The sequence below is a fragment of the Ochlerotatus camptorhynchus genome, unplaced genomic scaffold (genome assembly GCF_037179485.1).
Source record: "Ochlerotatus camptorhynchus isolate MF236.1 unplaced genomic scaffold, CSIRO-AGI_Acam_v1.1 ptg000008l, whole genome shotgun sequence".
NCBI lineage: Eukaryota > Metazoa > Arthropoda > Insecta > Diptera > Culicidae > Ochlerotatus > Ochlerotatus camptorhynchus.
The window spans coordinates 2,328,817-2,353,296 of NW_027040500.1; the positions used below are offsets into that span (position 1 = coordinate 2,328,817).

Below are 24,480 nucleotides of genomic sequence, written 5' to 3' on the forward strand. Positions count from 1 at the left end.
GCCCTGTCGGCCCCTCGAACACTAGTCGTAGGCAGTTGTTGTTAGGACATGCGACACTGTCACTGCTACTATGTATGACCCGTCAAGTTTCGAAGTGCAAAAAAAAAAACTGTTAGAACTTTCTTATAAATTGACTTTACACTCAAAGCAAACTAGTTACCTTAGCATTACAACAGCGAATTTAAAATTACTATTTTATTTTATGCTAATATTAAAATTATGATAAAACTACAATTTACGGCTCCGTGAAATTAACTCGCATGAACCTTTCATGATCAATGAACTGAAGAAAAACTACAATTTTAACAAATTGCAAAAAAAAAATCATAGCTACACTTGACAAATCATCATCAAGCCCCTCATCCTTGGACAGGGTCAAACATATACAACTTTTACTCTTACCAAAACGTCAAAACCACAGCGAACTTGGTTTTCAAGATATTGATTTGTATAGGTTAAAAGGTAAAAAAAACGTTTATTTACTTTTAAATATGTATTTTTATATAGTGAAAAGCAGTTGTACATTTTAAAGAGATTTAACCAAATCCATTAAATTTTCACTGGTTCACTAAAAAAAATGTATAAAATTTCTGATTTTCATGATAAAAATAATAGTGGAGTGTGATTGGAGGCGAACCAGCCTAAGGCTGAAAGCCTCCTAAATAAAGCTAAATTAATTAATTAATAGTGGAGTGTATATAACCTATGAAATAAATTAAATTAAAAAAATCAATACCTTTAAAACTAAGGCCACTGTGTTTTTGTTGTCTTCTTAAGAGTTTTAAATTTTAATGAACAACATTGTAGAATATATTGATTCTACAGAATGAATTATAAGAAAGTTACATTTTGAATATCCGTTTAGTACAAGTTCAGTACATTATTTTTCGACCAAAAGATGCCACTTTCATTACTAAATACATTGCTCAAAATCACTTAGATGACTCGTTTTGGAGTTATTATTTTGTTCCCGCTAGATTGAAGTTCTTGATCACTGTGTAGTGGTGTTTCACAACGGTGGATACTGGCGAAAAGTTGACAGCTTCGGCTAGATATTATGTTCATTGAGTCAGTGATGTTGAGTTAATCGGCTCCGTATTGGTTTCAAAGGCTTACCAAATAAACGAATTAAAAAAATAATGTTCTAATATACTCTAATTTTAACCAATTTGACGGTAGCTGTTTAAAACCGATCACAAACGTGCATTATTGAAGTACTTTTGAACTTTTCATACTTTTTTTTTTAAATCTTGAAGTCAGAGCTCATTCTCGACTACAATATCATTTGTAAATCTGAAATCTAATTTTGATCCTCAAAAAATCTACCTCGAGTCCTCCCATTACCGGCCATCTACTAACGCCATCGTTTACACTATACCACAACCAATAGCAAATATTCGAGGTAGCCACATGTCAGGTCGTTTTATGTGGGGGATGATTTTCATCTGACGTGTATTGTCCAAAACCCATTGCCGCTTTGGCATAAATTCAAGTGAACCTGATGATTGGCTATACGGATAATTTATACTCGATTTCAGCACAATGCATTCGTTGAATAGGGTTGAGCATAACGATTTGAATCTGATGGATTACATTTTATATTTCAATTAGATGCTATCCAAAGGTTATCATCGTAAAAGTTTTCATACAAATAACACCGTGGTATGCTGATGAAATCAGGATTCAAGGGCAGCATTCTCTTGTATCATTCGAATAATTTATTCAGAGACCATCCCTAGCAATAATACTTGATTCGACTACCATGGCACGTAAGCATTATTGGAAATAATAGCTCGTCAAAGGAGAGGTTATATCCTGAACCCAATGATTAAAGCCAATCTCGATGCATATTGAAACGTGCCGGCGGTTGATGTCGATGGGCATCATACATTCACTGCAAAGGATTTGGTAACCAGACCACAGGCATGCAACCGACTCTACATCTAGATATCTGCCGTTGAGAAAGGTCAAACTGTATAATCTGGCTGCCACTTCTGCGGTGTGGCAAGTTAACGGGTGACAGGTACGCTTTACGTGCTGTTTTCCAACTGGTTGACCAATGCGATCCGGTCAAGCCATTATCTCACTCTACCTTTGCCCACCTCTTGCTGGTTGCACCGGATACAGGACTAGCTGAGCTCATGCAGCTGGCTTGATCTGCAAGTGTGCTGAGCACATTGGCTGACCTTTTCCAGGATGGAGTTCCTCTTTTCTCTTCTAGTGTGAAAGGGTGTGTGAACTTCGACAGAGTACGCTCTGTAGTCATCCGTTTTATGCTGCTCCCGAACCATTCCATCACTATTCATGGGCTAGTGAATTTATATAGCTTTTCAATGGAATGAGCAATGTTTGGACATGAGAAGTGAAAATAAAATTTTCCTTCCGAGCTATGTTTGCTTTATCAAGCTTGTGATTTATGTTTCCTATTCACGTGAAAGTAAAAACATGACTGTCCAAGCAAGGTTTTAATCGCTTTTTAATTTATTCTTCTCTTTACAGATCGCAGACATAGTTTGCAAAAGGTAAGTTGACGTCTTACATTTAGTGCATATGGCATACATCTATTTATTTAATCCTTCATTTTATAGTTAAGAAAGGTGAGGAGAAATTTCATTAGAAGTTAAAGCTCGTATCGTTCGTTCTCTGCTTTAAAAAAAGCAATGTATCAACCCATTGTCAATTGATTGTCTTTTTTTATGTTTTATAATCGTGTGCATTTGAAAACCATTCATATTGTCTAAACAATAAAGGGTACACACAAAATCACGGCCTCCCTGTTCGGTAATTTTTTACTGGGTTTTTGAACAGCTGAAAAAGTCAGTAAACTTAAAAAATTGTAAAAAATTGTATAAAAGTGATTTTTTCTTGAAATTTATACAGACTGTGTTCTTATTACATTTATTTGATGATAAAAAATAAAATATGTTAAAATTGTTCGTTGCATTACGTGTGACCGTTATTTTCAGTTTACTGACTTTTTCAGCTGTTTGAAAACCCAGTAAAAAATTACTGACCCCAGTAAAATAATCTCTGTGTGTACCAGCTATGGTACAAGTACTTACGTGTTTGCCCCTCGCTATGAAAAATGTTTTTCGGAATTATGAAATCATTTGTTGCTATAATCAGGGTTGTGTCCATTCGTTTATTGTAACATCACGTTTTTCAGAATTATGGAATCATGAGATGTTTTGATGAAGTTTTGTTTTCATAAGTTACAAGAATATGTTGTAATCTATGTGTTTGATACAAAAATCCTGTCAATTCCGCATTTAGAGAGCCACAGTCAGCAATATTGTGATCGGAATATTCATGAAAGCAAAATTGACAGGTTTCATGTGTCAAACACAAAGTGGTGAGTTGACAACCTGGAAGGAGCGGAATACCTAGCCCTGGTCCTCACAAGTTCCTACTTCACGCCTCCTCGAGTCATATGATAACAAAAGACTACCAGCTGAAACATGGACACAGCTGGTTGGCGTAGCCTGGGCAATGTTGCCAGTCCGGCAAAAGCAAAGTGAAGAGGTGCGACGCGAACACTGGCGCGGTAACCATAGTACGGTGATAGAGGAAATGCTTCACCAAACCTGAGCGTCTGCTCACCATGGAGGTGCGGCTCAAAACGGCGTCTGTTCTCCATGTTAGGAGCGGCTGATCACCGTCCTAGTGCCAGCGTGGGACTCTAAACAGAGCTGTGCACGATGGTCCCCCGGCGAGACAGGGGGTTGGGGCAGGCCCAACAAGCCGCCCTGGAAAAAAACAAAGTTGCAAATACCGAAGAAAGAAATACGGATCGGAACAATCGGCACAGACCTACGCGACGAAATAAGGACTACGATTGGAAACTCGGAACATGGAACTGCAAATCGCTCGGCTTCCCGGGTTGCGATAGGTTAATCTATGACGAACTTCAACCACGCAACTTCGAAGTCGTAGCACTGCAGGAACTTTGCTGGACGGGACAAAAGGTATGGAAAAGCGGGCATCGAGCGGCTACTTTCTACCAGAGCTGTGGCACCACCAACGAGCTGGGAACCGGCTTTGTAGTGCTGGGTAAGATGCGCCAACGCGTGATTGGTTGGCAGCCGATCAACGCGAGGATGTGCAAGTTGAGGATTAAGGGCCGTTTCTTCAACTACAGCATCATCAACGTGCACTGCCCACACGAAGGGAGACCCGACGACGAGAAAGAAGCGTTCTATGCGCAGCTGGAGCAGGTGTACGACGGCTGTTCGCAACGGGACGTCAAAATCGTCATCGGCGACATGAACGCTCAGGTAGGACGGGAGTCAATGTATAGACCGGCAATCGGGCCAAACAGCCTGCATGCCGTATCGAACGACAACGGCCAACAATGCGTGAACTTTGCAGCCTCCCGGGGTATGGTAGTTCGAAGTACCTTTTTCCCCCGCAAGGATATCCACAAAGCCACCTGGAGATCACCTGACCAACACACAGAAAACCAAATCGATCACGTTCTAATCGATGGGAAATTCTTCTCCGACATTATCAACGTCCGCACGTACCGCAGTGCGAACATAGATTCGGACCACTACCTAGTTGCAGTATGCATGCGCTCAAAACTCTCGACGGTGCATAACACACGTCGAAGTCGAACGCCGCGACCCAACATTGAGCAACTACGGGACACCGGAGTTGCCCAGGACTACGCGCAGCAGCTGGAAGTTGCACTACCCACGGAAGAGCAGCTTGGCGCAGCTTCTCTTGAAGATGGCTGGAGGGACATCCGTTCAGCCATAGGTAGTACTGCTGTAGCGGCACTAGGTACTGCAATCCCGGACCGAAGAAATGACTGGTTTGACGGCGAATGCAAACTGTTAGTAGAGGAGAAGAATGCAGCACGGGCGAGAATGCTGCAACACCGCACGAGATTGAATGTGGAGCGATACAGACAAGCGCGGAACAGACAAAACTCGGTTTTCCGAAGGAAGAAGCGTCAGCAGGAAGATCGAGATCGCGAGGCGATGGAAAATCTGTACCGCGTAAACGACACACGGAAGTTCTACGAGAAGCTAAATAGTTCGCGCAAAGGCTACGTGCCGCAAGCCGATATGTGCAAGGACTTGGACGGTAACCTTCTCACGAACGAGTGTGAGGTGATTGAGAGGTGGAAGCAGTACTATGACGAGCACCTCAACGGTGAAGCAGCAGAAAACGAAGGTGACACGGCAACAGACCTTGGAGCACGCGCAGAAGACGACAGGCTACCGGCCCCTGATCTTCAAGAAGTTGAGGAGGAGATCGGTCGGCTGAAGAACAACAAAGCAACTGGTGTAGATCAACTACCAAGTGAGCTATTGAAATACGGTGGTGAAGCACTGGCTAGAGCGCTGCACTGGGTAATTGCCAAGATTTGGGAGGAGGAGATATTACCGGAGGAGTGGATGGAAGGTGTCGTATGCCCAATCTACAAAAAGGGCGACAAGTTGGATTGCTGCAACTACCGCGCGATCACACTGCTGAGCGCCGCCTACAAGGTACTCTCCCAAATTCTATGCCGCCGTCTGTCACCATATGCAAGAGAGTTCGTGGGGCAATACCAGGCGGGATTCATGGGTGCCCGCGCTACCACGGACCAAATTTTCGCGATTCGGCAGGTTCTGCAGAAATGCCGCGAATACAACGTGCCCACACATCATTTGTTCATCGATTTCAAATCCGCATACGACACAATCGATCGAGATCAGCTATGGCAGATTATGCACGAGTACGGATTTCCGGATAAACTGACGCGATTGGTCAAGGCGACGATGGATCGAGTGACGTGCGTTGTTCGAGTATCGGGGACACTCTCGAGTCCCTTTGAATCTCGAAGGGGGTTACGGCAGGGTGATGGACTTTCGTGTCTGCTGTTCAACATCGCGTTAGAAGGTGTGATCAGAAGAGCTGGGATAGACACGAGTGGCACGATATTCAGGAAGTCCATCCAGCTCCTTGGTTTCGCCGATGACATTGACATTATGGCACGGAACTTTGAGATGATGGCGGAAACGTACATCAGACTGAAGGCTGAAGCTAAACGGATTGGACTTGCCATCAACGCATCAAAGACAAAATATATGAAAGCAAGAGGTTCTAGGGAAGACAATGTTAGCCTCCCACCCCGAGTTCAGATTGACGGTGACGAAATCGAGGTGGTCGATGAGTTCGTGTATTTGGGCTCACTGGTGACCGCCGAAAATGATACCAGCAGAGAAATTCAAAGACGCATTATGGCAGGGAATCGTGCCTACTTTGGACTCCGGAGGACGCTCCGGTCGAATAAAATTCGCCGCCGCACGAAGTTGACTGTCTACAAGACGCTGATTAGACCGGTGGTCCTTTACGGCCACGAGACCTGGACTATGCTCGTGGAGGACCAACGCGCCCTTGGTGTTTTCGAACGGAAGGTGTTGCGTACCATCTACGGTGGAGTGCAGATGGATGACGGAACGTGGAGGAGGCGAATGAACCACGAATTGCACCAGCTGCTGGGAGAACCATCCATCGTCCACATTGCAAAAATTGGGCGACTACGGTGGGCTGGGCACGTCGTAAGAATGCCGCACGACGACCCAGTGAAAATGGTTCTAGAAAGCGACCCAACAGGAACAAGAAGAAGAGGCGCGCAGCGGGCAAGGTGGATCGACCAAGTAGAAGGTGACCTGCGGACCCTTCGCAGACTACGAGGCTGGCGAACTGTGGCCATGGATCGAGTAGAGTGGAGACGACTTCTTCGGACAGCAGAGGACAACAAGGCCTTAGCCTGATTGGTAAGGTAAGGTATGTGTCAAACACATACTTAACCATTTCTTCTTGCAACTTGCACGTGATAAATATCATCATAACATCTTAGCTTAGCTTAGCTTAGACTGACTGCTACTGCTACTGCTGGTTGCTACTCCGTGATTGATCAGAACCAGTGAAATTACACAATGAATCAACTGAATAGGGTTGGGAGTGACCTTCCATTCTCATTGTAAAAGTTTCAGGATTTCAATTTTTAAAGATCAATAACGACGCCGGTCACGTACTTGCAATCAGGGAAGTAGGGTAGGGAAGGAATACTAGAACGACCTTTGTTGTTTTGGGGACCGTGTTTATGTCACCACAAAGGTCACAGGAGGAATATTTTGTTAGTAGGTAAGGTTCGCTGGATCAGGATTCACCTTGATAAGAGATGTGATGGTACTTTTGATATAATTTATTGATTTTCGAAATTGACGCAAATAAGACTTGCGATCTGGGGATCTGGCTGGAAGGCAAATGATTCGACCCTATCAATTCAGTAATGTAAAGAGGCCTGGGATAAAACCTACGGTCCCACATTACATTGCATAACCAACGCATAATCAACGATTGCTGATGTCCGGCGGCATGAAGCTATTTAAATGATTTGATGTCCCGCATCAAGCATAAGTCATATTTACCGATAAAATCACTTTTTCGCCGTTTCAACCGAGTTCTATCTCATTAACGATTTTCTACAACATGGCGACGACGATCAAAAAATGAGCATTGAAGACCATACATTTTTGTAGCAACGGTACCAGCCATGGCCTTACACACTTTGAACCTCATTTTCGGAGAGGGAAAGTATTGCTAGTTCGACACCCGTTGCTACTAGAGACCGGTATCTCTACGGTTACCACGGGAAGGACGTTTTTGTTATTGGGATGGGTAAATTAGACCTGGATTTACATTGGAAATTGATGCGATCACATGTATTTCATGATTTTAGAATACGCTTTGGAACGCGGAGCGAAGGATGCGTAACCGGTCTTCAAACAACGAGAGCGAGGAGTACTCAGAACGTTGGATTATCATGTTCGCGCGAAAAGTTTGTCCTGATTCCGTGCCCGCACAAATGATTCCTCGCGAAACGACGAGTTCAGTAAACGCAATCTTTTACAATGCTAGAGCTCTCACTTGCGCTCTTTCGTGTCGCAATTCGGCTCCGGGGGTTAATAGGATCAAGTTCGACTTGTTGAAGAACCTCCCAGACGTCGCTAAGAGGCGCATGTTGAACTTGATTTGTCAGTTACAGGAGCTCAATATTTTCCCAGATAATTGGAGGCGAGTAAGAGTTAAAGCCATTAAAAACCTGGAAAACCCGCGTCAGATTATAACTCGTATTGTCCCAATGCGATGTTGATGCATTTGAAAATTGTTGTAGAAAATTATCCTTTTTCGCCTGGACAAATGGGTTGAGATGAACCACCTACTCTCAGATATTCAATTTGGTTTCCGTAGAGGCAAGAAAACGAACGACTGTCTCACGTTGCTTTCCAGTGGAATTCAGTTGGCTTTTGCTAAAAAAAGAGCAAACTAACGGCGCCGGTGGTGTAGTGGTAAGCGTGATTACCTCTCACCCCAGCAGGCCTGGGTTCAATCCCAGTCGGCGCCGCCGGGATGTTCTGAGGCATAACATCTCTGATCACGCCTTCCTTCGGATGGGAAGTAAAGCCGTTGGTCCCCGGTTCATGAGTTGATGGGTCGATAGGTAGGGTCCAGGTGTGGGAGCTGCCTTCCTAGCACGTCGGTAGCATTGGTGCTCAGCACGGAAAACAAGATCGACGGAAAAATCAAACCAAAGGAAAAAAAAAAAATAAAAAAGAGCAAATGGCTTCTGTGCTCTTGGATATTAAGGGGGCTTTTGATTCAGAATCGGTTGAAGTCCTATCAGACAAACTCCACGCTGTGGCCTTTCTTCATTAATTAATAACTTTTTGTACAATTTGCTGTCAGACAGCTGAGCTTTTCTCATGGAAACTCTACAGCTTCTCGATTTAGTTATATGGGTCTCCCCCAGGGCTCATGTTTAAGCCCCTTTTTGTATAATTTCTACTTCAGAGAAATGGACAATTGTCTAAGTGACAACTGCACGTTGAGACAACTTGCAGATGACGGCTTAGTGTCTATGACAGGGCCCAAAGACCCTAACAGGATAGCTTAGACAATTTGTTTACTTCGGCTATTCAGCTAGGTATCGAATTCTCCACGGAGAAAACTGAGTTGGTCGTTTTTTCTAGGAAGCATAGCCCAGCACAACCTAAGCTTCATCTGTTGGGTTAAACCGATCACTCATTCTTTGTCCTTCAAATATCTTGGGGTCTGGTTCGATTCAAAATGCACCTGGAGATCCCACATTGAGTATCTGAAGCGGAAATGCAAAGGATCAATTTTCTCCGCACAATTACCGGAACGTGGTTGGGTATCCATCCGCAAGATCTTCTAACGTTGAACCGGACAACGATTTTATCGGTTTTAGAGTACCGTTGTTTTTGCTTCCAGTCGGCGGCTAAAACGCTCATCATCAAACTGGAACGGATCCAATATCGCTATCTTCGTATCGCGTTAGGATGCATGCATTCGACACATACGATGAGTCTCGAAGTGTTGGCGGGCATATTGCCACTCTCGGTATTCGGAATTGTCCGTCAGGCTCCTCACTCATTGTGAAGTTATGAAACCACTGGTAATCGAAAACATTGAGAAGCTTCTTGAACTAAACCCTTGAACTCGTTTTATTTCATTGTACTACGGGTACATAACACAGGATGTCAGCCCTTCACAGCACAATCCTCATCGTGTATGCTTCTCCGACTTCGGCAATTCAGTTAGTTTTGATTTTTCTATGACGCAAGAGATTCGCGGAATCCCAGAACATCATCGTTCGATGATTGTTCCTTCAATTTATGCTGCAAAGTTTTGTCAAGTTGATTCCGCAAGATCGTTCTTCACAGATGGATCACTAATAGAGGCGTCCGCTGGATTTGGGAATGACACTGATGAAGACTGCACATTGTAGTCGAAATACGTATCTGTTATGGATACCAAAATTAATTAAGTGGAATTAAATGGAAGATAACCTTTTTTGCTGTTTTACTTAGATTGTAATTTGACTAACCTTGTGTTTAGTTTGTATTTTGTACGTGTGTGTTTTTTAATGTTTGTTTTCAAAATGAATAGAAATAAGTTCATGTTTTAGGATTAATTAAATATTTGTATCATTAATCACATTTCAAACCTTCTTCTCCCTTTTCCCATCCAAAATATTGTAAATCTCCACTAAGTTCGAGACAACCGCGGGCATTCGGTGCAGTTCCATTAACTTTAAATATGAAACATTAATAATGTACAACGAAAATGATAACTCGGCTCTGTAAAGTTTATTCGATTGAGACTGTACAAATAAAGTAATTATAAAAAAAAAACACAAACAAACAAACAAACAAACCACCAAGTTGCCAAAAAAACCCAGCACAACTTTAGTTTAAAATTCACAATTTAAAATCCGAAATGTACGGCAACTTACCAAAACACTTTGAATAGTTTTTAGATGAAAAACGAATCGCTTAGTTCTTCCCCTGAAGAAGGTACTTATCAGCGCCAAAACGTGGGGTTATTTTTTTCTCGCAGGAGAGACCATGGAAAAGGAACGCAAAAGGGCATTGAATTTAACAAACATTGAAATTGGAAGCTTACTTGGAAGATGATTTGAATTAGTAGTAAGTTTTTTTTTGCTGACTGTCAAAAGCTCATGAGCATTCCTGACGTTACTGAAAACTATTATAGCATCAGATTGCGGGGTTGCTAGTGTAATAGGATGCTTTGTTCATTATTCATGAACTGTTGATCGCTGGGAATGCTTGTGAATATTTGAGGACAAAAGGGTTAACAAAGAGGTGAAGGCCTTAGCCTTTTCACATTTATATCGCTGTGAAGCAACTGTAAACTGTAGAGGAAATTTATATCTGTAGCTGTAACCAGTTTGTTTTTTGTTTCCTGATGTTATATGATGTTATTATCTTAAAGATAAATCGTCCAGTTCAAACCTTTGTAGGGGTAAGAGGTGGGACCATCATCATCATTATCATCATCAAGCCGATGCTTAGTGAAATAATCTAGAGAGAAAGGTGTTTTATTTTCATTGCATTCAGTTCGAAACATACCGGAAAGTTTGTACGTTATTTTTCCCACAAGAGAAATCATGGAAAAGGAAAACAATATGCCACCCGCAATTAATCATTTTGAGGCCAACAGACATAAAAACAAAATAAACAGTTTTAGGAATCTGAGAAAGTTTTCAGTGCAGTGAAAGAAGGTATCTACAAAACATCTGTGTCAGTTGCTTTAACTATTCCTGTAAGTGGATAAAAACAATTTTAAATTTCTCGTTTGATGCAATTTTACAATACAATCCCCCATATCGGAAATATGCATAAGAACTGCAAAAGACGGACACTCTACTAAAAAATGAGAATGAAACGAATGGGTTGGAAAAAAACACCAGTGAAGTTAAATTCAAACTAATTTATTTCATACAAAGGATTAACTTAAGTCTTCAAACTGAACTTAGTGATTATTGGCATTCGGACCGTGGTCCGCTGTGCGACGCAGCTTAGTCATGAATTTGGAACATGACCGTTGAACGGCTGCCACATTGATTTTTTGGATGCAGCTTTTGATCCTGTTGGTGAGTTGCTTGGTGTCCATGGACTTTCAATTATCCTGAAGCTCAATAGACCGAAACAATCCTCGATAGGACGGCCCTGCGGCAGATTTGTCGAATTCCGATCTTTTGGCACACATGGTATATTTTGAACTTTCCGCCGTACTTCCGGGTCTTCTAGCGGCATTGGAATCCCACGGTTTGGATATGCTCGTCAGTATTCTCTGGAGATCTGGTTTTATTTCTACACACTATTCCCTCCTTCCTTAGAGTCTTGCAGATGTGTGACTTCGAACAACGGAACTTTCTGGCCACTTCCCGTTGACTTACCGAATCCATGTTGTTGAACATGAACAAGCCGGCGCCGGCTGCGTAGTGGTAAGAGTGACTGCTTTCTCACCCCAATGGGTCTGGGTTCAATCCCAGCCGAGGTCGGAGTTGGCCTTTGCAACTCATGGATATGTGCTCGTTAAACCGTAGTTTGCTGTCCAAGATGAGCCCAAGATCCTTAATGGCATTAACCCTTTCCAGCGGCGATGATCGGAGAGTGAGAGCGGGGGGTAAAGAGCGAACACTAAATTATTGCGACACCGAAAATGTCATGCCAATTTTCTTATAATGTTTAGAATCAAACCAAAATTTTAGGGTAGTTTTATACATATATTTACTTCAAAAATCAGAAGAAAAGTTAATCGATGGAGCCTTGAGTGTAAAATTGAACGCATTTTCGCTTGATGCCCTCCATCAAAGTCTTTACAGTGTCATCCGGTACCAGTTTCTCAGTTTTTTTTTTCCATTTTCTTAACATGTCCTTCTCGTCATTGACTGTCTTCTTGCTCTTCCGAAGTTCCCGCTTCATTATTGCCCAGTACTGCTCCACCGGGCGCAGCTCCGGACAGTTTGGCGGATTCATATCCTTTGGAACAAAATGGACAGAATTGGCCTCATACCACTCCATGACACTTTTAGAATAGTGGCATGATGCCAAATCTGGCCAAAATAGCGGACCTTTGTCGTGCTGCTGCAAGAACGGCAAAAGGCGCTTCTCGAGGCACTCAGATTTGTAGATCTCGCCATTTACTGTGCCCTTTGTCACGAAAGGCTCACTCCTCAGTCCGCAAGAGCAGATGGCCTGCCAAATGAGATATTTGGAGGCGAACTTCGACATTTTCTTCTTCTTAAATTTGTCGTCCACATCGAACTTGCTCTTGCCGGTGAAAAACTCCAACCCCGGAATTTGCTTAAAATCGGCTTTTATATACGTTTCGTCGTCCATCACACAGCAGCCATATTTTGTCAGCATCTTCTCGTAGAGCTTCCGTGCCCGAGTTTTAGCCGTCGATTGTTGCCGCTCTTCGCAGTTTGGGAAGTTCTGTACCTTGTATGTATGTAGTCCAGCTCTCTTCTTTGCATTCTGGACGTAGCTCTGCGACATGCCTATCTTTTTAGGCAAATCACGGCTTGAGACGTTGGGATTTGCTTTAATCATCCGCTTCACCTTTCCCTCCGTCTTTTTGTTCGCCGATCCCGGTTTTCTTCCAGCTCCTTTGCCATGGTCCAACGTCAACCGCTCCTGGAACCACTTCAACACTCTGGAGACGGTTGAATGGTGAATGTTCAACATTTTTCCCAACTGCCGGTGCGACAGGTCAGGAAATTCCAGGTGTTTGGAAAGAATTTGTTCTCTCAACTCGCGTTGGTTCACCTCCATTTTCGTTGAATCGAAAAACACGACTTCGAGTTTGACAGCATGTACACAATACACATCAATGAGAAAGTGTGCAAAATTTGGTTGATTTTTACCCAATGGTAAAAAAGTTATGCCCTGTTGAATGTGTCGCAATAATTTCGTGTTCGCCCTTTAATCACTTTACATTTGGCAGCATTGGCTTGCATTCCATTCATCTGACACCAGGATGACAATCGCTCTATATCAGCTTGTAGTGCGCATGTCATGTAAAATTAAGTGCTCCGAGACTGAAAAGTTCGAAAGTACGTTTGATTGAGCTGAATATCGCGTCTATTTTGACTCAATTGTATGTCAAAATTGACGCTCATATATGTCAGTCTTAGAGCACCTAAATTTACATCAATTTTTCTAAGTGTGTAGAAGCAAGACGGGACATTGAGTAATAAATTTGATAAGATTGACAATGTTTTGTAATAGAACTTATGTGAAAAATACACTATTTTTGAATACTGCAACAATTTCGTAATACTCACGCTCTAGAATGCAAATAATTTCGGGTGGAAATGGAGAATTATCACTTTCTTGCTTTGTCTTCACTTGTTGTTGACTTGCCATCTTCGGGAGCAATGTTTGGCATGTGCGTTTTTGACATTTGCTTCCGCAAGCAAAACTAATCAAATTCAATGGATGAAAACAGTGGTGCCAATTCAAATGATAATCATTTTGATTTAAAGTTGTTATACAGTACATATTTTTCAACGACAAATCACTTTGCTGCAAAACGCAACAAAACGCAAATCACTTGAAAATCAATTATAAATCACGATTCGTAGTGCCTCATGACAGACTGAGTCAAGTGCAAGCCCGTAAAAAAATCCAATTTTCATTGTCATTGTAACAATGATATTTACAGTCAAAATATTGGACATTTTTGTGCATAACCAAGAAATCACAACGAAATTCATGGTATTTGAGGAATTTACATTAAAAACGCTAAGCATCTTAACAATAAAAAAGTGATTTTTCTGGAACAAATTTGATCTCATCACACTAATTTTCATTGTTTGAGCATTGTATCGTTAAAAATCGAAATTTATTTTTAATCCCGTACAATAATTTAACAATAACTTTTAATGTACACTAAATTCAACAGTATAAATCATTGTAATATTGTTGTTTTATTATAATTATTTTTTCCGGGAGAGCATTTGGCTAAGATGTGACATATTTTTACCGTGTGTGTAACAATTTTCTGGAGGGTGTAAGGATTCATACACCTAAGGTGACATTTCTGTGCGAACGTTTTTGTTTTGTTAGAAAAGTATTGGAATCATTCTCATTTTTTAGTGGACACCCGATACATTTTGATACTGTAGTATCCCATTTCCATCCGAACTGAAAATCATAAATAAATCAAGCCACAACACAAACAAAGCACTTCGGGCAACGAAGCCAACGGCCGGGCCAAAAAAATGCACTTATGCAATTATAAACGAGCAATATGTTAAGTCACTCGGTGCTAGAACTGCAGCACTCACCCGTCTTCTTGAAAATCGCCAGGCACTCAACCAAAGTGCATTGAACATTGTCGATAATGCTAGGATGAGCATTTTTTGTCACTCAAGTCGTCTCACTCTTTTAACTAATTACTCTTTTTTTTTAACATGGGAAATGCTGAATACCTATATTTAATGGATGATGACTTCTAGAGGAGTAATGTTTGCAGTAACCGGATCATTACATTTGTACCAATTTTATAGCTCACTTGGTCAAGAGTCAGTGATTTTTTTTTTTTTTTTTTTGTTTTTTTTTTTTTATATAAATTTGGTTTTATTGTCAAAGATGTATCACATTCATTATTATTTAACTATCAAAATTTAGTTCGAACTCCAGTGCTTGTAAATTTATCACTCCATTACAACTACTTATATAGCTAATGTACTTTACAAACAATTTCAATATTGTTAGTTTGTTTGTTCTGTTGATTCTCTTCAAAGCCGGTCTGATTAGCTCCTCGAACGACAGCCGTCTCCACCCATTCAGAACAGTAGCTATTGTCCGCTGCAGGATTTCCCAAGCTGGAACAACTCGAGTGCATGTACAGAATTTGTGTTCTAGTGTTTCTATTGCTTGGTTGGTGCAGTGTAAGCAATACTCGCTGTCAACTCTCCGCATCACAAACCAAAGTTTTCGGTGCTCAACTTTTTCGTTAACTGCAACGTACAGCCTGCTTTTCTGTTCCGATGAAAGATTCTTGAGTCTAATATTCCGCCACGTGCATGGCCAGTCGTTTGTCGGACAGTTTCGTTCCACCCGGGGCTGCTCCGTCTGTGCCACGAAATGCTGGTGGATTTGATCGGCGGAGGGGTTTTGTCGAATCTGAGGGGGAATTTGGGATAAGTTTGAGAGGATCAGTTTCAGGTCGGGGAGGTCTATTGGTATTGCTGGGCGGGGATTTTGCAGAAGAAGGGATTTATAGTAGGGAAGGGATTCGATCTCTTTCAAGTGCCGGTTGATAACGAGCGACTTGCACTTATACGCCGGAAGTTGCAGCTTTAGTCCACCATGTTCGCGGTTTCGCGCTAATTGTGCCATCGGAACGCGAGCGATCATCCCACTCCAGAGGAAGGTGCCCATCCTCGATGTAATTTTCGCCATGTGTACACTGAATGGTGGTAGAATTGATGAAATATACCATATCCTGGAGGTGCCGAACGTATTCAGCAAAGCCACTTTCTGATGCAGAGTCAAAATCCGTGTTGATTGGAGCCATATCAGTTGCGCAAATTTGCTAACCACCGCATCCCAGTTTATGGTCGTCATCAGCCGGATCGAGTTGACGAAAATCACGCCAAGGATCTTCACCGTGTTGGCCGTCCGTAGCCATGGGATGTCGATGCGGTTTCCCTCGCAAAAACCAACATCAATGGCAACAGTTTTCCCCACATTCAGCTTGGCGCCAGCAGCTATCTCGAAACGGGTGAACAGTATATTCATTGCTTCGATTTGTGCTGCTGTTGTGACGATTACACTGATATCACAGGAGTGGAACTTCAAATCAGAAAGTGGCTCCACTGGTCATTTGCGAACACTAGCGCACCTAGCGGTAGAAGGCATCTTCGGCCTGTAGTTAAGATAGGCAGCATGCTATGATAGTGTGAGTGCACATAGAAAGCCTATGTGGAACGCTACCACATCACATCGCTCGTTGAGCAGAAAAACGAGCACTTTTTGATTCACCGATTTGTTTGCACTTCCCCTTCTGTTCTGTGCTGATATCGTCGGCATACGCAACCAGCAGATCATTCCCGCACGCTTGTTCGAGTCTGCATATTAGTGGATGGAGGTACAGCACGAAGAGGTGCATGGACAACGGGTCCCCCTGCCGCACCGAGCGTTGGATGTCGATCGGCCGTGAGAGGTGCCCATTCACGAGCAGGCGAGAGGTGGAGCGACTTGCAATCTGGGAGAGCAGAGTGATGAGATGCTGGTTGAAACCAAGCGAGCGCATGGTCCCGAAGAGGAAAGAGTGCCGGACCCGATCGAAAGCATGATCGAGGTCGAAGCTGATCAGCTTCCCGGCGCGACGATGATGACGGAGGCTCGCAATTCGATATTTCAGAGCGAGAGTGGCTTGAAAGATGTTTCGATCTGAGTTTGAGCATTTCTGCCCGTCGCTCAATATGCGGTGGGCTCGCATCACATTCTCCAGACGGGTTTTGAGGATACGAGAGAACAGTTTGTAGTCGGTGTTTAGAAGATATATGGGACGATACGAACGGGCTGTCTCGTCGCCACCCTTCTTTTTCACCAACACGACGATGCCGTCCACAAACGTTGCAGGGAAGTTGCCAGTGAGCGCCTCATTCATCACCAGATTTAGCTCTCGGTGGATGACGTCGAAACATCGATGGTAGAACTCTTTCGTAATCCCATCGCAGCCGGGTGACTTTCGGGATGCGCTAGCTCGTATCGCGGAGAGAATCTCGGTTGTGGTGATCTCGCTCGTGCACGCCTCATTTACCGGGTCGTTGGGTGGTATGGCGTTCTCGCAGTCGAAAGTGTTCCCACCGTCTATTCTCTCTTCTTCGGAGTAGAGGTGGGAGAAGTAATCCACCATGTGCGCCTCGATCGCGTGAGGCTCGTCGATAGTCCCGTTCTGCTCCGTTTGCAGTCGAGTGATGACGGTTCGCTTCCTTCTCCGTTCCCCCAGATGGAAAATCGAGATGGGTTCTCCCGCCACGTATCTCTCGTTGATGCGCATGAACATGCGCGAGAAGTTGTGCTGAAGCACCAGCATCTCCCCCTTCAGTCGATTTATCGTTGTTAGCATCGCAGGCACAGGAGTGGAACTTCAAATCAGAAAGTGGCTCCACTGGTCATTTGCGAACACTAGCGCACCTAGCGGTAGAAGGCATCTTCGGCCTGTAGTTAAGATAGGCAGCATGCTATGATAGTGTGAGTGCACATAGAAAGCCTATGTGGAACGCTACCACATCACATCCCTCGTTGAGCAGAAAAACGAGCACTTTTTGATTCACCGATTTGTTTGCACTTCCCCTTCTGTTCTGTGATCGCAGGGTTCTGGTAGTAGCCATCGTACGCCAGCCGTAGTTCGGCATAAAGCCGTTGGTGCTCGTTATGAAAATCGTCGAAAGCGGCTCGAGATTTCCATTTAAAAAATGATTTGATTTTGGGCTTAGCGTACGACAGCCACCACTCCATCCAGGAGGCGTAGTTGCGACGCTGGCGGGTCCAATATTGCCACCTATATTGGAAATCCGCCACATTATCTTCGGTCAGCAGATGGGGGCGAAGGGACCAGAAACCTCGGCCGTGTTCACGTCCGAGAAGGGGAAGACAAAGCCTGAGTGTCAGAGCTTTGTGGTCGGAGAATGAGACCACATGCGTGTGCGCCGCTCGCAGCTGTTCGCGCAACCCGTTGCTCACGTAAATACGATCGAGACGGGATCGTGCATTCCGACTGATAAAAGTAAAACCGTCATCTCGTGGGCACAGCTTTTCCCACACATCGAGAAGCTGGAGTTGTTGGACGGTCGTTTTGAGCGACGGGCTTGAATTCGGGCTGGATGAATCGCATGGGCGAAGCACGCAATTGAAGTCGCCCGTGAGTATTACGTGTTCGGTGCGATGTCGGAGATAATAGGAGAGTGTGCCGTTGAAGAAATCTTCTCGAGCGGCACGTAGCGCAGAGCCCGACGGGGCGTAGACATTAGCGACGGTGACGTTTTGCACTCGCAAGGCAATCAAACGACCGTCCAAGCTTTTCTCGACGTGTGAGTATTGGATGTGCGGCTTTAGTGCGATAGCCGTTCCCCTCCTCGCGTGATCTACGTTGGCGACAACGACGAAGCCTGGCAACGAGAGCTGTTCGTTTTCGACCTCTTGTAGGCACACGATGTCGAGGTTTTGGCTGTTGACGAAGGTGCTCAGAGCGTTCAGCTTTGTGGGACTAGTAATCGTGTTTACGTTGATAGAAGCGATGTTGTAGGATGTGTGAGCCATTACGAAATATAATCCTCACCCATCTCGTCGTCTTGGTTTTCGCGGCGGAGCTTTTTGCCAGGCGGTCGCTTTTGGTGTTGCCTGCTGCTGCTTGTCGATGTGGTCGATTCGTCCGTCTCATTGCCGTTGTATTTACTGCGCAGAGTCATACTACTTGGTTTTTTGAACAGTTCCACAGAAGCCACGCTAGTGTTTGGTACCTCGGTGGATTGTGGAGGTGTCAACGACAACGCCGGTGTTTCTTTCGGGCGAAGCGGTTTTACACTTGGGGTTAGCAATACCACCGCTGTTTGTTGGTTTGTGGTGTTTGTTTCCCCGATAGGTTGCTCGCTCTGACTCATAGCCTGCGGTACTATAGGGGGGAAATTTTCCGGCGTTACCGTTGGTGGCGCAGCGGGTTTCGGACCGGCTGGTTTCGGTTGTGGTGGTTTCGGTTTTCGCTGCTGTTGCTGCTGCTGCTGCTGCTGCTGCTGCTGCTGCTGCTGTTGTGGTCCAGTCTTCTTTACCACATTTGCGCAGCTCTTCTGCACCAACAACTTTTTGTTTTGGACGCACGATATGCCCGAGTGTGCGTGCTCTTTGCAGTAGCGGCACGACTGCAGTTGCCCTTTGTAGACGATATATGCCTGCTCTCCGTCGATGGTGACCCACGAGTCGATGTTAGTTTTCACCACCATACGGATAGACCATATACCGAGCGGCACGCCTCCGAAATCGTACCTTTCACCCCACATTAGTTCCCGGATCGAAAGCACTTCACCATACGCGCTGAGAAATGCGACGATCTTCTCCTCCGACACATCTTCGGGTAGATCGTGTACACGCACTTCGACACTACCATCTTCCATCGTTATACGAAGTTTGTACTTCTTCCCCGAACACTCCACTTCGTGCTTCTCGTTGTGTTCTTCGACCACTCTCTGGGCCGTCTCGAGGTCACCGACCTTCACGAACGCACATGACCCACCGCGATGGCACTGGAGTCTCTTCACGTCGTCCCTCGTCAGTCCAAGTACCGTACGACAAAACGCGTGGACTTTTTCGTATGAGGGCTTCAGGGGGAAGTTCGAATAATCAATCCGAAAAGTATTTTCTCGCCTCATCGCGGATCACTACACGCGACGCGGCACAGCGACACCCGAAAGAAGAACGATATTTCAAAAAGCTTGACTAACTGATAAGCGCAATCGAGAAAAAACGTCTGCATGTCTCAGAGGCTGAGCGATAACTTTTTTTTTGTCACTCAAGTCGTCTCACTCTTTTAACTAATTACTCTTTTAGCATGTACGAGGTATGCTAATTTTTAAATTAGAAAAAAAAATGGAATTGAGATGGAGCTCCTCACCTGGATCAAATCGTATTTAGTTGATCGCCAGCAAATAATAAGATTCAACGAGAAAACATCTAAGCCAATTCATGTCACGTCAGGGGTTCCCCAGGGCTCGCACCTAGGTCCCCTTCTTTTTATTTTGTATATTAATGACGTCTCTCTTATTTTAAAAAATATCAGGGTGCTTATATTTTTAGAAATAGGAAGCGATAACGAAATGAATGTGTTTCAAAATAAAATACATGTTTTTTACAGATGGTGTAGTAAAAGTTTATTGAAACTAAATATTTAAAAAATTAATCTTATAACGTACAGTAGAAAACTAAACAAACAAAATCTTTGTATTACATTAGGTAATGAAAATGTTTAAAAAATGTGAAAATGTAAGAGATGTAGGTGTTATTCTAGATTCTAAATTGACATTTGTGGACCATTATAATACAATAATACATAATGCAGGCAATATGCTTAATTTCATAAAACGTTTCGGTCTCCACTTTAAAGATCCTTATACAATAAAATCACTTTATGTTGCTTATGTGAGGTCAATTTTAGAATATTTTAGCGTTGTTTGGTCACCATATATGAAAAAGCATGAAGAACGAATAGAGTCAATCCAAAAGCAATTTTTATTATATGCACTACGAAAGTTAGGTTGGACGGCTTTTCCTCTCACGTCATATGAAGCACGTTGCTTGCAGATCAGCATTCAAACATTGAAAGAACGTGGGGATTACGCAAAGATTTCTTTATTAAACAATATCATTTCACAACGCATTGACTCAGCTGATCTATTGTCAAAGTTATATTTGTATGCACCTTCCGAAAAATACGCAATCGACACTTGTTCACAGTAGATCACCATCGGACCAATTACGCTAAATTTGGACCGGTAAATCAGATGATGACTGTTTATAATCATCATTGTAAAATGATTGACCTAAATATGCCCTCAACAGAATTAAAAATATATTTCAGAACCCTGCGAAGTCATAGAACATAAGTCCTAATGTTAATATGTAGTCTACGATTTGATTGATTGACGAATAAATAAATAAAATATTGACCATGACGATGTATAAAAGGAAACGTATTTATTGCCCAGTAAAGCAAGATTCTTATTCTAAAGCTCGACCCTGCTGGGTATCACTCAGTCAGGCAAACGACAACTCTAGAATTTTGAGTCTAGTTGGCGACCCTGCTGGATACGTCAGTTTGTTTTTTCCTCTGTTCGGGACCTAACACTACTGCGACCAACCAGTAAATTGATCTATTGTAGTATATCCCGTGTCCTTAGATTAGTGCATGTCGTATTACATCCATGATGAAGTATTCGATATTTTTACAGTTGCCATTATCGTAAGAATCCGACTCTAATTGGAAGGTCCCGCTATTTATACCCTTCGGAGTGTTGAAACACCCTCCAAAGGCGCGCCCCTTTGTCAGTCAAAATTGGATTCCTTAGCAACAAAATTAAGGTATGACACCGATTATGACCATGCATCAGAACCCTAGTCTTAACTACTTCAAACTAGGGAACAACGAATAGAAGATTAGGAATCACATAGATGAAGACAACTAACTCATTTTTTTTCCTAGTTTCAAGATCATCCTCGGTAGACAAAGCGGAGTCTTGTCACTATCAACAAGGCATAAAAAGTAACAAGGACTAAGATGTGTTCCTTGGATTACTGAAAAATCCTGTTCCCCTAGTTTGAAGTAGTCAGGACTAGGAATCGGTGGTAGATCTTAAATCCCGTAACGAACCACGAAAAGGTGATCTACCCATGTTACGGGGCCATACGCCAGTTAGGTTTCGCTGTGATTTAGGGAAAGTCCACCAGTGCGCGCTAGACTCGATTTTTAAGGTATCGAATGCCAAGGATGCCCAAATACAACGTAAGTAACCTGAATAAAGTTACAAAATCTGTTTCACAGCATGAGAAAATCATCTTAGCCTATCTTGTGTCGTTTATCATTTTCGAATTCTTGTTTGTTGCTGTGCTCTGAACCCGCAATGCTTTCTATTTTGACATAACCGAAATTTATGGCATCGGTTGCCTGCTCCTGCTCCTGGCAGGCCCATCCTAGCAGTATCGCTTTATCAGTGAACTGAACAGTAAAGCAACAACTACGACAACAAGAGTGAAAAGATAACAGCCGGCATATAATGATAATGCTGTAATTTATGATATATTCGATATAACCGTTCACGAACGTGGAAAATTTGGAATGCTAGCGGTATTTGTTTCCACTTCTATTCCACATCGTTCACGTAGGATGTTTCACAAAAAGAAAAAAAAAATGAAAATTCTACTTTCACGTGGTTTGGGAACCGCACAAATATTTAACATTTTCATTTATGGTTCGCAGATCACGGTGCTTGTGGTAAGGTATGGTAGCTGGGAAGGCATTAAATGGAGCAATAAAATTGAATTATACATGCTTGATGTAATTAGAATGGAGAGCACTTTCTACTTCGTTTCGGAATATAAGTGGCAGAGTGTACCTGTACCTTCTCTTATACATACTTACTCTATTCGGCACGATCCATACGAAGAAAAGAAGGCTAAATCAGCCGGAAGGAACGTATTAAACTGTTCACTGATGATCTGCAGCGCCAAGAGGCCGCTTTACAAGATGCTATTAAGAGCGAATGAAGTGAAGTCAATGGTGATTTGAATGAGCATTTTCAGGCAAATGATGATTGCGTGGTGATATTTTTATCCTTAACATAAAATAATCAATCCGAAAAGCTTTTCTATGTGAACCAAATGCCAGAAGGTCAACAAACCTGTTTAAACGAGGTTGATAGTAGATAGTAGAAAAATATAGTAGCAATTCATGTCTGGTGCATGCATACTCCAGACGGAAAACTTCTCAACTTGATTGTGATTGCCACAACACATGGAAATGCATAATGACACACCGGACAGAAGAAGACAAATGTGCAACTGTTTCCAGCTTTCCAGTACCTTCTTGCCTAAATATTATTCTGAAATGTCATATTTCCACCTGCTGTTAGAATTTTCCGCATCCAATCTGCTTTCCATCCTTCAATTAAGAAGTTTTCCAACGTGATAGTCATAGTCCAGCAACCACCGTATGAAAGTTGTCCATGCTAGGGTTCAACCAAATATCACTTTTCCCATCCTATTTTCAACTTTAAACCAACTTCCTGGTTTCCAGGAGAAATATGGAAAACCAGGATGGAAAAAAAAATCTTTCCAATCCAACACCTATGGCGAAAGTTGACTATCACGAAATGCTGTTGCATCCCTTCATAAGTATTTGGAACAGGGAGGAAGGAAAATATGAAAAATGAAGCTCAGAGTGAAAAACTAAAAGTTTTTATTTTTATATATATATACGGGGACAATCCCCGTCTGACTTGAAGTTTTAGAAGCACTGAGCAAAGTGTTAAGCGAAAGTGCTGCTGTTGGTGGTAAAACTTTTTAATACGATAAGCTTAGCAAGCTGGCCAACAAACAGCCCTCCAGCAATCCTTGCCGTGATCGGAATGAAAAGTTGGTGGACAACATGGAAGCCATAAAACTCCAACCATTTTCATGCTGCTGTTTTTCCTATTTGTGTGAAGGATTTTTCTATAGTGATTATTTAGAGTCGCACACAGTGTTTTGCTTTCATCGAAAGTGAGAAAATTTAACGTATTTAGGTGACAATTAGCATGCCAACATAAAAAAAATCAGAATTGTTGTGGTGATGTAAACATTCATGCATATAAACTGCCTTTTAACGTAAACTAGCTACTAGCTACAAATGTTGTTTACAAAGATGGCTGGTTGCATATCATGTTTTGGAATATTGCACGAAATTTCTTATTCATTTACACGATGTATACTGTAAACTTGAATGATATATAACGCTCCAGTTACACTACTTTTTCGAACTGTGAAGCTACCTGCGTTGTGCCCAGAAAAGCATTAAGGTTTTCAATCCTGTGTTGGCAACGGGTGATGAAAAGATTGAACACCCGAGCAGAGTCTGAGATCAAATCGAAAGCTAAATTTGATGTTATGATGTCTTGTACACAAAAAAAAATCTGAATTTTAATTGTGATGTAAACATTAATTCACGTAAACTTGTATTTCATTTCCCGCAAACGAGCAACTTGTAACCAATGTTGTTTACAAAGATAGTATTTTGTATACAATATTTGAAACGTTTAATGAAATGTATTAGAACTTTACATGATTTATAATGTAGACTTATATGATATGTGACGCTCCATTTATGTGCATCAAATTGACACTACTTTTTCGAACTGTGTATTATATTATTCAGGTTGCTCTCGTTTCAGTCATTTTAACAATTAAAATAAAAAATGGGAGCTAAACATACCTCCGTAAAGGAATACTAGTTCTGCTCTCAATGGAATCATATATATTTTAGGGATGAGTGAGAGCAGAAATCGCTATTTTTTTCGATCATGTTAGAAAACGAAAACAATTTTTTATTAAG

The 24,480-nt window shown here is 42.6% G+C and overlaps 1 protein-coding gene across 24 annotated transcripts in view; it reads left to right on the forward strand.

Annotated features, from left to right (window-relative positions):
* pHCl-1 (pH-sensitive chloride channel 1) overlaps positions 1-24,480 on the forward strand; it is a 442,438-nt gene that overhangs the window by 177,313 nt on the left and 240,645 nt on the right. For all 24 annotated transcript variants that reach the window (XM_065218428.1, XM_065218422.1, XM_065218457.1 and 21 more), the window contains one exon: positions 2,500-2,522. The gene's annotated coding sequence lies outside the window, so the exon portion shown is untranslated. The remainder of the gene's footprint in view (positions 1-2,499; positions 2,523-24,480) is intronic.